The 14,675-nt window shown below is 37.4% G+C and overlaps 1 protein-coding gene across 2 annotated transcripts in view; it reads left to right on the forward strand.

The window, feature by feature from the left end:
• Positions 1–14,675, forward strand: part of ST8SIA1 (ST8 alpha-N-acetyl-neuraminide alpha-2,8-sialyltransferase 1) — a 116,444-nt gene that overhangs the window by 33,469 nt on the left and 68,300 nt on the right. The window lies entirely within an intron of this gene.

The raw sequence follows: 14,675 nt of genomic DNA on the forward strand, positions 1-14,675 counted from the left end.
TGAAGGAATCACATAATATTTTGATGCAAGGGCCAAAGTAGGATGCTATAGAGTTACAGTTTTCTTAGCCCTTCTGATTTGAGTCATATGATGCTGAAGGAAACAAGCAGAGAAGGAAGTAAGGACAGGGGATTGTGGAATTCTAGTGTTTTGAGGTTGGCTGTGGAATGATCTTGAAGACTTGCAATACCGGAATGTTGTCTTTGGGCTATTGTTGCTCTCAGGGAGTGGGCACCATATGGTCAGAAATTTGGGTCTTAGAGCTCTTGAGAACCTTCACCCTGTGGTTAGATTACTGCTGTGGTACATATGGAGAAAAAGAATTTGACTATTTTTGAAGTGGTCTAAAACAAACTTTGCCTATTTAATATTTTTCTTCTTGGTTTCTTGAGCATTGAAATAAAATATTCTACTAAATTATTTCTATGCAGCAAGTTAAGAAAAAAAAAACATTTTATTCTAGGGAGCCCTAGTTGGGGATGGGGGGGGACGGTTCTTAGGTGAAATTGCTGTTAGAGAGAAATTGAGAAATGACTCTTGGCCTCCCCAAGTCTTCTAGCCACTCTCAGTTTGGCAAGATGGTTGCACAGAAAGAGAATTCATGGTCAGAGCTGGAAAACAGGACTGAACCTTTCATGTATTTGTGTTAATTGCAAAGAGTCTTCAAAGGAAAGACCCTATAAAGTTGAGGCACAGGCTCTTCCAGATCCAAGGTCACACTTTCTATGAAGTAGCCCATATTTACTAGCTTGTCCTTAGGTGTTTTAGTCTAATTTATGGGTTTTAGAATAATAATAAATTACTTTTATTTTTTAAATAAGAAATAGAAGACTTAGTCATTGTCAAGATACTTGTGCTTTCCCTCTCTTCTTTGTTTGCCGTTAGGAGACTTTCTAGCATCAAAGGAAATGAATGAGTCATAAAATGTGGGGTTGAATTTTATCTACATCTCTTACCTAGTAAATGCCTTACTAAATCACCTAACTCTTCTTAGACTCAGCTTTCTCATCTGTGCAATGGGGAGAGCAACATCTGTCCTTGCCACCTCTCACTGTTATGGTCTGGATTTATGTAGATAATGCATGTCCAGGTACTTTATAAACTACAAAGCACTATGTCTATATCAGGTATTAATATTGTTCTGGTTCATATATTGCCTCTTCAGATGGAGGAATAAAAAATATATTAGTCAGGGTTTAAGTCAAGGAACAGAAATCTTCCTAGGTATTTCGGCAGAAAGATGTTTCATATCAGGAATTGGGCACTTAAAAAAATCATTAGGAGAAAGGAGAAGTGAGAGTCAAGAGGTGGCTTCTGAAATTACTTAATTCAAGAACCTACTGCAATAATTATGGTTTAGGGATTACAAAGCCCTAGCTGCCATTGCCATTAGCATGATCACAACTACCTCCAGTAGAAACAGGGCCAGAGAGATGGGTTCCAACTCACTTCCTCCTTTCAAATCTCCCTCGAGTGTATCTAATGGGTAAGATTAATTTGCATCTGGAACAATAGTTGCTAAGAAGTCCAGGAGAGGCAGTTTTTAAAGCAAGATTCAGCAGGGAGTTAGAAAAAAATATAGACTTGAAGGTGAATGGCCAATCTACAGTATCCTTTTTGTACAAAGCCTGATATCAAGTCGCTATGAAATGAAGAAGATATAAGTAAGCAACTTCCTTTAACAGCTCATCAAAGAGAAACATTTAAAAAGAAATCCAAAATAGGCTTTTTATACATGAAGGCTTTTAGTCATACCAACTGATTTCAAACTTTGTGCTAGAAAACAGATATAAAGAAAAGAGATGATTAAAGAAATACAAACTAGCTTCCCATCTTATCTGTCAGTTGCAGAAGGAGGAGAGCAAGAAACATTTCCTCTTTAAAGGGCAAGCACAGAATTCTGTGCCTCTTTGTGCTAGCTGCAAGACCAAGACCAGTAATAAAGGAAAAGAAAAATGCCTTTTTCTTAGGAAGTAGAAGTCATTACATCATTTATGTGTGCACAGTCATTACAAATGGCTGAACCAATTCGAATAGATTTTTTAAAAAGTTATGAGTTCTTTTTCCTTTGAGATTATGAAATGACTCTTAATTTATCAAAATCCTGGAAAATCGGTTTGCATCAACATTATTATTTCTTAGTGAACTACTTTGAGTTTGTTATCAGGAAGCTAAATTGCCAGTAATTGATATGCTTCATTCGTGTTCCCTGTGTGATGAAAGTCATGTGTGCTGATAAGGCAGAAATTCAGATGAGTGAGCTAGGCTCAGTGTTGTCAGTTGAACAAAGCATCCCTCCTTTCCCTGAGTTTCAGCAAAAATAATGCCAAATCACTCATTCTCTAACTCAAATGTATAATTTTACTTTAATTATATGTTACACTTTTCCCTTAAATTCTCAATATATGTTAGCCATCATTATTGTTGTTTTTATTCCTTTACTGACTTGTATCCACTGTTTTTGTTGTTGTTGTTGTTGTTGTTGCCAAGATGCAATACAAGATTCTCTGTGCGTTGTGGAAAACTAGCAAGTTCTGAGTCAGGGCTGAAGGGTCCAGGAGGGTGCTATTAAAATGCGGTGCACTTTGAGATGCCACATTGAATCTCCTTAATTACAATTACTATTTCTTATTCGGATCTCTCATGACTTCCCATTGCATTATTATCAAATTTACTCAACTCTGCCTCATGTGCAGTTATCTATGTAACTATATATCTACATATTATAGTTTTCTTAAAGTCTAAGGCAAAAGAACAGTTTATTTTTATTTTTTATTTTTGTGCCTAGTACAGCACTTCCTACTCAATATAGATGTTCATTTCCAGCTGCTCATGTTTGCCAAGGGAACCCTGTCTATAACCCACCTGGGCTGGACTACTGCAGTGCCCTTGCCTGAGGAGACCAAATAGGACATTTTGATGCAGCTGTTTCCTGTGTCTCTATAAGTGTATTTTTATAATATATTGGTTAAATATTATTAGTTATGAAGAGCCAAATTTTGACTCTCACATAGGTTTTCTATAATATTCAGTGTGTGTGTGTGTGTGTGTGTGTGTGTGTGTGTGTGTGTGTGTGTGTTTGGAGGGGACAGTAGGATGGTCAGTATTTCCACTTTGAGAATCCTCCCATCCCCTGTGTTGGGATCTATTTCTTCCTGATTTACCAAGAACTGTCCCTTTTAAGCCTGCCTGGTCCCATGTTTATAAATATTACCAAATTAAATGCTATTTGGGCTTAAAACACATTTATGTTCAGAAAGAGCATAAATTTCCTTGGAAATGAGTGACAAAGTAGCAGGAATGTTAGAAACCATAACTATGTGTTGATATAATCTGAAAAATATTTCCTTTTGATGTCATAAAAACACGTTGGCTCATCATTCTATTACATTGTGCTGAATAGTCATGTGGTGAAAATTATAAACTAGACTAGTCACTTTTCCTCAGACTAGCCGCCCAAGGTCATATGTAAGAAATCACAAAACGTCACTAATGTACCCCAAGTGCACACTCATTTCCAGCTCCTCTTGTTGCCCTAAGCTCTTTGACATGTTCCACTTGGCCTGGACCCACAGTCTTCTTGGCCCATGAAAAACCTAAGGGGGCGTTTTGAAATAATTTTGTCAAAATGGTTTCGCTATAATGAAAACACATGTTTTTTTTTCCTCCTTCATAATAATGTGCTCAATAGAATCCTCTCAGTTCCTGGCTGTCTCTGGATATCAGTTATTCTTTTTCTTAACAAAATTTAGATCATACTATATAATCTACAGCTTTTGGTAGCTTTTTACTTATCAATATTATTGTAATCATTTTCCAAAACACATACCTTTTTGACTATAAGGAAACTAAGAGGACTAATGTTTGGTAGGCATAGATTTTTGCTAAGCATTTGCTAGTTAGATTTGTGTTGATAGGCTGGCATTTGGTTGCTTTATACCAGAAACCTGATGCAGGTGGTTAACCAAATATGTGCTTATGTATCTCAAGCAATAATGAGGTGGGTTCTTCAGGGTTGGATGATAGCTACACAGTGTCATCAAGCTCCCAGGATGTTGCCTTCCTACTCAAACATCCTTAGCTGATGGCCAAGGAACCTTCCAGCTTGGGTTCAGGATCCTGCTGATGTGTCATTAGTTAGGACTGAGTCACATGGGCATGTGTAGCTGCAAGAAAACCTTGAACTTTCAGTGTTTCAGTTCTAGGAAAATACACTACATCGCCAGTCTGTACTATCTGCCTCCATTTCTTCACATGTTATCTCTGTCCATACAATAGCTCTGTGTGATTATCATTATTGTCTTCATTTCACGGATGAAACTGAGACTGAGAAGGGTTAAATAACTCATTCAAGGGTTTAGAGCTGACAGATAGAAAGGCAGAGAAATGAAACCTGTCCTGATATCAACAGCTTTATTGTTTATTATTATCTTTTTAAACACACGGGTTTTAGTAGATCAGTTGTTTAGTTTTATCACTTAGCCATCTTAAAACCATTTTAAGGTGTTTTAGCTCCCTTATATGAACATCCTTAGAATAAATGGAGGAGTGTCTTTCGTAACTATTTGAGAGAAAAAAATGGGTATAGATTTGCAGGTTATAGGATCCTATACAACATTTTAATTTCCCTTGACTTTGAGCTCCCTAGCGGCCCACACCTAAAGGAGAAATAAGATCGATTACATTATTTTGATATCTATAATAGAGAAATCTAGGTTCTCAAAGGGAAGTAAAATTATTCTTTGCACATTGCTTCTTTATTATAGGAATCCGGAACATGGTTCCACTACCATTAAATAATTTAGGCCATTTACTCTATCATTCTTGGCAAATGCAGGCATTAGAGAAATAGATAGTGAATGGAGTCTAAAATCTAGATTTTAAACCTGGCCTTTCTATGATGACATGTATGATCCCAGACAAGTCATGTAACTGTTTTCAGTCTGAATTTTATAATATTTCAATCCAAGACTAATAATACCTGGTTTTCAGATTTCAATGTTATTAAGAAAAAGTTAAAATGAAATTATAGATGTAAATGTAATGAATGTCCTATACAACATATCGTAATGTTACTAGTATTATCTGCTTAAGCATTTAAGGCACAAAAGTGATCTCTAGGCATTTCAGTAACAACAGGAACTGATGGGAGCGGGGAGGGGGGGCGGGGGGCGGGGAATACCACTAGAAAAGGATGAGATCAGCTTTCCAGGCCAGTTAATGATAAGAGATAAATCTCTCGAGACTGGGTATTTAGCGAAATATAAGGTCATAATGGAAACAGACTTCCAATTTTACAACTGTATCATGATAGAAAATAAGTATGATAAACTCAAAGTGCAATGTGAATTATTAATTTTCATTGAATTAAGATTGTGTATCTGAACAGTAGATTAACATCCACTATTCTTCAAATTGCTTTGTAACTGAGAAGATGAGGAGAGTGTATCATCATGGGGTTTCCAAGTACCTGTTATCTCCATAGGATCGGAAAGCAAATGATTAGAAGTGAGGTTGCACAACAGAGTTGCCCAACAGAGTAGCTGAAGAGTATTTCTTCAAAGAAAAACAAGAAATAATAATACTGTAATAGAAACAGAAGAGCTCAGAAAATAATTACGAATCAAGACCTTTCTGTAATGCAAATTCACAGGTTATCTATGGTTGAAACAAAATGAAAATTAAATGTAAGGAATGGTTTATTGTGCCATGGCGTAGACCTTTCTAAAATATTTGACATTGTGTAAAATTTAGTCTAATGACTGATGATGGCTCAGGCATGTAGCTTCCTAGGAACAATGGAAAAGGATTCATAACATCGATTACCCCCAATTCAAATCTCATCCAGTAGGTCTGATGGAGTGATAACTTTTGTCAGAAAGTGTTAATGTTACATTTAGCATTTTTTAAAGATTAGTGACATGACAGGGTGTTTTCCTGCAGGAAAGCTGGTTTATCTTTATTTTTTTCTCCTTCAATGGGTTTCTTCATCTTGGTCTTTCTTACTGGCAAAGGTATAGGTGTAGACAGGAATTTCCATTCTATTTTAATATAGTTTTGAACATTTTTTTTATATACCAGGAAGCCTCTGTTTCATTTTTGCTACTGATGCGCTCATTTGGACCTTTTGACTCTATTAGAGAGCTCTTAGATGCATAAAGATACATTTCATTAACATAGAGAGGGCTATCAACACTGCATTTTCTCTGGCTTAATTAATTTGATTAGGAAATAAAAAGATACAACTGAGTTCAGAGAATGTTTTTTTTTTTCCATGTTTGTATCTGTTCAAATCAATTCATTTTCTCTTCTGCTCATTTACTTATAGTCTATAGATTACATGGGAGATAGCAAAATATTCTCATCCCTCATGGCCTAACTGGTCATACTCTGTTATTTCCAGGACTGAGAAATTCTGGGTAGACTTGCCCAACAGAATAGGGGAGGCGTGGTGTGGGGATGGGATAGGGGAGTGAACTTAGCTGTGGGGACTAGAAGGAAGTCAGAAAGGGTATTTAGATTCTTACCATAGGTAATTTTTATCAGTAACTAGAAAGTACTGTTGTGGTGCGTTTAAATTTGAGACCCACGGAGCCAATTGAAATTAATTATGAGCCTGTATTAGCCAGCCGGTGACTGACTCTCCTCACTAGAGAATCAGCCCTGAGGAGAATCAGCCCTGGGCTTCTAGAGGAGGCAGTTTATAAAGCCTAAAACTATATCAAACAAGCAAGCAGGTTTACAGAAGCAGAAGTTAGCCATTAGTATATCTTTGCACAGGACATCTCTTAGAACTACACCCTAGTTATATATTAAGCAGATTATAGAAACAGAAGTTGGCTGCTGTTGTCTGGTGCAAAAATGTTGTTTCTGGGCCTGGTAGCCAGTTCTATTTATCTGCATCCTGGCGGTGATGTTGTTTGCTTTTTTTTCTTTCTTGGGAGCTGGCGCTTGAAGATATCACTGCTCCCTGTCTTGCCCTAGTGACTAATTTACTAGAGAATTTTTCACTCTTACAGTACCAGGAGTAACATGATTTGCCAATAGTGTGCCGAACTCAGAGATAAGGGATGAGTGAGGATGGAGCTCTACCCAGAGATCCAGTTTAAGCAGCCATTAACTTAAAATTCCTGGACACTAGTCTTGAGGTTTTAGCAAATGGCAGCTTCCAGAAAGTACTGGTCGAAGAAGGCAGGACCCCACCTTTTTAGAAGCTTGGGAACTAACTGTTTTATCAAGTCAGGCACTCAAGGGAACAAGGTAGGGGTCCCCAGCTTTGAAGTCAAAATTAAGGATTTGTTTTTTGAGAACAAGGCTGAGGCACATTTCCAGAACTGGGTATGACCTGGGCAACAGAAATATGGAAGGCCATCCTAAGGCTATGTTTTGAAACTAAGACAGAAGCCAAGTTAACAGAGCCACACCTCAAAGCCAGAGACAGAAGAACGTAGATATAATTTGATAGTGATTCCCACAGCTTTGGGTGACCACTCCTCAAATTACTCTCCTAAAGCCAGGATTGACCCACATTTCCCAGGGCTCAGGCCAGATCTACAGATGTCCTAGATGTGGGTTCAGGATATATATAGAGGTTGAGAATTAGGCCTGATGAAGCAGAAATTTTTTAGACAAAATCATTAGGTTCTTACCCTCTCCTGTGTCTAGCTCTGTGGAGGCTAACAGTGTAGAGGGAGCAAAAGCTAAGTGAAGGAAAGAATTTGGGTAAATTATTAATTAAGATAATGTATTTATAACTTATCAGAAAAATAGGTAAGAGGATAAGTGTGGTGGAGGAATTTAGGATAGATGGGGTATGGACCAAGATCTGCTGGCTATAATAGAAACAGAAGTGCTTTTTTGAAGAAAATCAAAAAACATTTAATACTCTGAAAACTGTAACGCATAAGATTTTTCTTGCTAAATTTTATTTTTCCCGTCTACCCAGACTCAAAGTCTTAGCTCTGCTAAGAAAAAAGAAAAGGTGCTGAGAAAAAGGCAACTGCAAATTAAATTTATTCAATAATTTCTTTAGCTGAGGTGGTCTGCTATTACTGAAGCACTGGCTAACAGCTCCATATAAAATATACATCATGTATTTATTTTGCCTAAATTTTTCTCTTCCTAGAATTCAGTCTAATCTGATTTTATATACATTTTGGGTCTAATCTACTATTAAGCTGATAGCATATTCACTAAATATTGTCAGTTCTTGAGCCATAACTTATGAATTTCCGCCCCCTCCCTTGTCATATGTCATAACACACAAGGTCAATAGGAACTGAAGTTAACTACAATTTGTAGGTGCTTCCAGATACCTGAGATGGGGATTGCTGGAGGATTTTTTCCAAACCCAAAGGCCAGTGATATTTACAAACTGAGAAAAAAATACAGTACTTCTATATGAGCCATCAAATTTAGTGAAACTGAGAATCTACAAAATAAAATCAGAGTTGAAATTAAAATTTAAATAAGGATTTTACACATTAGAAATTCCCTTTCGTATTTGTTGGAGTTGTCAACCAAGTGAATGAGTTCCACTGCCAGCAAATCTATGCTTTCCTAAAATTTTGATGATTCCATGTAAAACAAGTGTTAAACCATTCATTCATTAAGAATTTATGGAGCAACTACTACTGTGCGCTAGGGACTGTGTTGATTCTTATGAGAATAACGGTGAATGAAAACCGATCTAGCTGCTTTTCCCATCTCTCCCATTGAGTAAGCTTTTATGTTCCATAACATCAAAGTAAGAAAGGTTTCTTATGTTCAAAATTAAACTCTCCCTCCTCATCCTGCTGATTTTTCTTTATTCTCTGTCTCAAATAATGATACCATGATCCACCCAATCAACTTGAGTTGAGCTGGATACCTGGGTCTTATGTTTGAATCCATCCTTCATATTAACCACTCTCCAAATCCACCGTGTCTCTCTCTCTCTCTCACGTGCTCTCTCCTTCCCCCTCTCTCTCTTGCCCCTCCTATCTTCTCCCTTCCTCCATCCTTCCCTCTCTCTCTCTCCCCTTCTCTTCTGCCCGCTCCTCTCCCTCTGTCTTACTTCTGCCACTATGTAAGCTCAAGGTTTATTATCTGTTATCTGGGCTAATTCAAGAACTTTCTTAAAAGTTTCACTATTTTGAACTTGCTTCTCTGAAACATCCTCTACCCTGCTGTCGACACTGTCCTCATAAAAATCAGTTTTTATAAATTCTCTTCAGTCACTCTTCACTGCCACCCCTGCAAAACAAGAGCAAATGGCTAAACAGCACATTTGCACAGCCTGCTGGATCAGGGTTCACTAGAGAACACTTGCGGAGAAGGAGAAGTAGCAGCTAGCAGATACTCTGTAGCCTTCCCATGATTAGAAATGATGAAATTCTAGATGTTCTAGACTCCAGGAAAGGGACTCTGAAACTGGGTTGGGCATTTTAGTTGTTTAATTAGAGATGCACCAACTCTTCCCCTGGTATCATTCAAAGGCTATGATTTTGTAGTACTAAGATATGGCGAAGCCCTAGCTAGTGTTTGTGATGCGTGAGAGTCCTCTGTCGCCATAATTGGCAGCTAGAGAACAAGCATGTAGATGCAGGTGAATGACGTAGCTAGCCAGAAAAAGGATTTAACATATCAGCTCACAGTTGGGCAGGAGCTAGCTTCTTCTCAGGCATGATGGGAGTGCTGGGATCCCAGCCTTGTCTTGGCAGAGACTAAGGGTCTTCAACACTGCATTACTGCTGGTTTCCATGGAACTATACCAGAGGCCTCTTCCTTTTCTGGACTGTAAGGGATCACTCTTGGATGAGTTAACCCTTCCTTATTACCACCTATAGGATAAAGTTTAAACTTCTTTCCGTGGCACACAAGGCCTTTGAGAACTCTGAACTCTCAGAGTATATAATGTGGCTCATCAATTGCCATCTACCTCCTTTCCTCTGCTCCTCATTACTTTATACTGTGTAATTACCAAGTGACTTGCATTTCCTGAAACAAGTTGTGTTTTTTTCATTTCTTTACATTTGTACATGCTGTTCCCTTTGCCCAGAATACCCTTCCTTTCCTTGTCTGATGAATTCTTGTTTATCTTCCAAGATTTAGCTGTAGCATATTCATTTCTATAAAATCTTCCTGGTTCCCTCTCCCAAATCTCTATTGCCCTGCCATGTTGATTAAAAATCCCCTCCCCACCCAGTTTGTATGTCTCCATTACTGTATTATTGAAAAACAATTATTTGTTCACATGTTTTTTGCTCACTAGACTGTGAGTCCCTTGAAGGCAGCACCTAGATAGGGCCTGGCACCTAGCACAGCAGATGCTAAATGAAAATGTGCTGAGCGAACAATAGAATGGATGGCTATTCTTCCAACCACATGGCAGCAGCATAATTCTTTTGGAAGGATGTGTTGTCTATATTAGAATGACCCTGGACCAACCCTATGGAGGCAACGGCTTTGGAAGAAGGAAAGGGTCTGGGTGTGGACAATAATGTGTGGAGTGTGGGATGATGCGTTGTCACATTGTTAGTGCTCAGAACTTCGTCCTAATTTTTAGATGACAAGATCTTACAGTTTTAAAGTTGAGCCACACTTTGGTGCTTGACATGTAGTTGTTAATTTTTTTGCTATTCTTATTCACTTTAAAACATTTTATTCTTAAGCAATTGTTTTTGGATAGAGCTTAAGGACATTTGATGTTTACAAAGATCATTTTTTTCTCTTCTAATATCTTTTTTTTTTTAACCATTACCTCTATCATCTTATTTCAGATGACAATGACCTCTTGCCTAGAATTCTATAATAGTCTCTTATTGGCCTACTTTTATCTAATCTGGTCTCCTCGCCAGGTTATTTCCACATTGCAGCGTGAGTTATTGTTTTATGATGCAAACGAGATTATGCCATCACTTTGCTTAAAACCCTCCATTAGCTTCTCATTGATTTCAGTATAAGACAAACTTCTTAAAGCCCATAAGGCTGTGCTCTGTCTGGACGCTGCACAAGACTACAGCATTAATTTCCATAGTGTGCTCTCTTACCCTTTACATTTTGCCTTCTCAGCCTTCTTTCAGCTCCTGATAAACACTATACTTTCTCTTTCTTTAGAGCTTTCCAACACATTGTTCCTTTTCCTGGAAAACTCTTGTCTCCTCTTAGTTCACTTAGGTTAATCCTTTAGATCTCGCTTGAGTATTATTTTCTTCAGAGGGGCCTTCCTCACAGCACCAGGTACTTCTCATTTGTAGCTTTGTAGTCAATTGTTAAGTATTTGATTTAAGGTTTTCTCTCAGTAGTTGAGAAGCTCTCCAGGGACAGTATTTAATTTAGGTGGTTAGGGAGCTGTGGTATCTCAGTTAAGAGTAGCATAATGCCTGGAACATAAAAGAAATTCGGTAAATTTCGGTGGAATGAAGGAATAGAGCTGCTTGGTTTTGCTATATAAAATCACTGAATATAACCCTGGTACACCCCATAGCCTATGTTTTGTTATAAAAAGACTTGGAGTTCATCATTGGGGAGTAGAGAGAAAAGTCTATACATTAGAAGCGTCCACTTGGTAAACCTCAGAAAAACTTTTTCAGATTGAAGCCTTTAAGAGAAGACTAGACATGGTCAAACTAGGTTACAGCAAGGCCCTTTTGTTACTGCAGCTGTATTTTGCCTTTATCAATACAGGGTCTCAGGGGTTGCAGTGAAATTAACCTTACAAGATACTGTGATGGAGCAATTACTGCTCTTTCTGAAGATTTAAAATCACTGTCAGAGATGTCATTTTGGCCTATCTCTACCCCTTTACCCCCTGCCCAACCAGAAGTAAATGTCAGAAGCAGTGGTAGAATCAAAAGGGGGTGACTCATGGGTCTACTCCCTGCAATGAGCCGCCATCCCAATACTAGGGCCCTGTGTTCAGGTCTTGATGCTCTCTTTTCTTCAGTCTTCTAATCTTCAGGTATTCCTGCACCAATTTTCCCACAAAATAAATTTGCGGGATTTATATTTCGAAATCACAGCTACTGTAATACCATCGTCTTTCAAATTAACATACTGCTTCCCTGCTTCTTTTCAAGTTATCTGGGTTCAGTTGCTGGAGGAAAGCATTTTTTAGTCTTTGTAGCACTTTGGAACCAATACGTTTAGGAAACAAGCCAATCGATATAGCTCCCAAACAACCTCTTGCCAGAGACAGTAATAAATTTTTTTAACTCTTGGGAACTCTAACCAGGAAAAAGTTTTCAGCCAAATTATAAACATTAGACTAGTGTGTAGTGTAGGCAGTCAGACAATCATCCTTTGACTTGAAAACATTGTGACTTTTCCAGAAATTAGTAAGGGACATAAAGTAAATCCTCTAAGACTTCTTTTTCATATTGTAACCACATTTCATGGCCTTGTCACAGAAGCAGCTAATTGCTCTGTAATATTCTGAAGGAAGAACGTAATAGGTCAAAAATTAAAAGAAAATGGCAGTCATCAAATTCTTAAGGCATTTTATAATGTCATCGTGGATGGTTTGCATTATGAACAGAGGCAAGGAAGGATTTAGAAGATGAAGGTTTCGGTTTAGAGAAATAACTAGTGAGTGGGAAAAGTTTATAAGATGTGAGATAAATGAAGCGAGAGCTAGGAAACATTAAGGAAAAAAAGGCAAGCTATTATATTAATAAAAATAGTGACAGTGTCATCGATATGTCATGTCTTTAAAAATAGAGTGCCTGAGAAACACAAATTTTGAATTTCAGGTCCTATTAAAAAACAAAATTCAACCGAGTAAGTTTGAATATCTAATTGGCTTTATTAGGCAATTCATGAATCTGGGCAGCATCCCATCTAGCAAGTAGAAAGAAATTCACTCTAAGGGGTTGTACCAAATGGAAGGTTTTTATAGTAAGATGGGTGTGGCAGGTGCGTTATTAGCAAAAGAAAAGAAGGGATTATTTTGGATCAGAACATCCTCTGTTGGGGGAAGGGAGCAGCAGAGGTTTTGTCCTTGCAGATTACTAGTGCTAATCGGAAAATTTCAGATTAACAGAGGCTGCATTCTTGAGATAGGTTGAAAACTGCAATTAAGTCTTAGTTTGCTGTCAGGGGGCAAATGACTCCATTTGAGACGTTTTATTTCTTTCTTTTTTTTAACAGTTGTATTATACCATGGGAATCTTGGTGTGTAGAAATCTCCTTTCATGTTTCCAGATGGTTGAGCGATGATGTAAGCAGAACAGTGGAGGGGTGCAGAGCCTACGGGGACAGGAAGGGCAGCTGTGGGAAAGAGGGCACTGGAGAAATTACAGAAAACAGGAAAGAAATCAGAGCAATGCGGTTATTGGAACTTTCTTACTTTAAGGTGATTAATAGCTAATATTCACTGAGTGATTTCTAAGTACTAGGCTTGCACTTTTAATAATTATCACCTTATTTAACTCCCTTAATACCTCTGTGGAGGTAGTTTCTTATATTTTTTCCCGTTTTAGAGAATTGAAAGCTAAGGCTGAGAGGGGGGTTCAGTAACTATCTCAAGATCACACTGATAGTAAGTGGCAGAATCTCTGACCTTATCGTTTGTATGCTTAACCATTCATTATACTCTCCATGACTTGGAAATCATTTCCACAACCTGGGCACTTAGCAGATGAGCGACTCATAATTTAAGTGTTATGCACAGAAATACAGAATCTTTGTATGTTATTGTTCTGTTGGCAAAATTTTCTTCAGTTAAGGTATGCTTGAGAAGTGAGAAGTGCCAAGGATTAAATTGGCCAACTCTGAAGTTTCTATTGCCAGTGCTTCTTTGGGGCTTAGCATTATAGGAAGTTTAGTACACTTGAAAGGAAATCATTGTAGCCTTGAAAATCACCCAGTCAATGCACATTTTTTTTCTCACTGGGTCAGTTTAAGGGATGTGTGAGATGAATGGTCCATCAAAGCCACTGCTGACAAAATAACAAAAGCTACATTTACTTGAGAATCCTATTAGTAAGTGCAAAAAAAAAAAAAAAAAGAAATCTATGTATCTCTGGGAAATGCAGACATTGTGGAACTATTCTACGGTAGCATGTGAAAGGCTGGCACAATTGCAAGAAAGACAGGGTGGCAATGAAGAAGAGTAGATGCAAGTGAATATGGCCAAATACATAGGAAAAAAAGACATTTTAATGAAGTTTCAAATTTCTTCAATTTTCTAATTATGACTCTGTGCTAAACACATGTACAAAGAAAGCAATGAATAAAAACTGCTTACAACTCCTATAAAAGTTTCTTAATTGAAATATTTCTATTTAGAAGAAAAATTATTTTGAACACATTTTTGTTTTAATTCAATGTTTTTATTTTAAATTAAAAATAGTGGATAAGTGCATTTAAATAAATTAATTTAATTTCTAAAAATGTAAATTTTAGGTAAGATGTCTAAGCAATATTAATGAAAATCAAATATATTATAGGAAATCTACTAAATTGTCAGTTAATTATGTTTTTGTAATTTGATCTGGTTTTGTGAATATACTCTAGAGCTGTAGTTTGCTGAGAACTTACTATGTGCTAGACTTTTTGCTAAACGTTTTGCATGTATTATAATTCCAATATACAAGGCTGGTATTATTCTCTCCATTTTACATGTAGAAACTGAGGCTGAGAGATTCTAAATGACCTGCTCTGGTTCCAAGCTGTGATTCCAAGCTGAGTCAGGG

Source organism: Rousettus aegyptiacus, unplaced genomic scaffold (assembly GCF_014176215.1).
Source record: "Rousettus aegyptiacus isolate mRouAeg1 unplaced genomic scaffold, mRouAeg1.p scaffold_m13_p_2, whole genome shotgun sequence".
Taxonomy (NCBI): domain Eukaryota; kingdom Metazoa; phylum Chordata; class Mammalia; order Chiroptera; family Pteropodidae; genus Rousettus; species Rousettus aegyptiacus.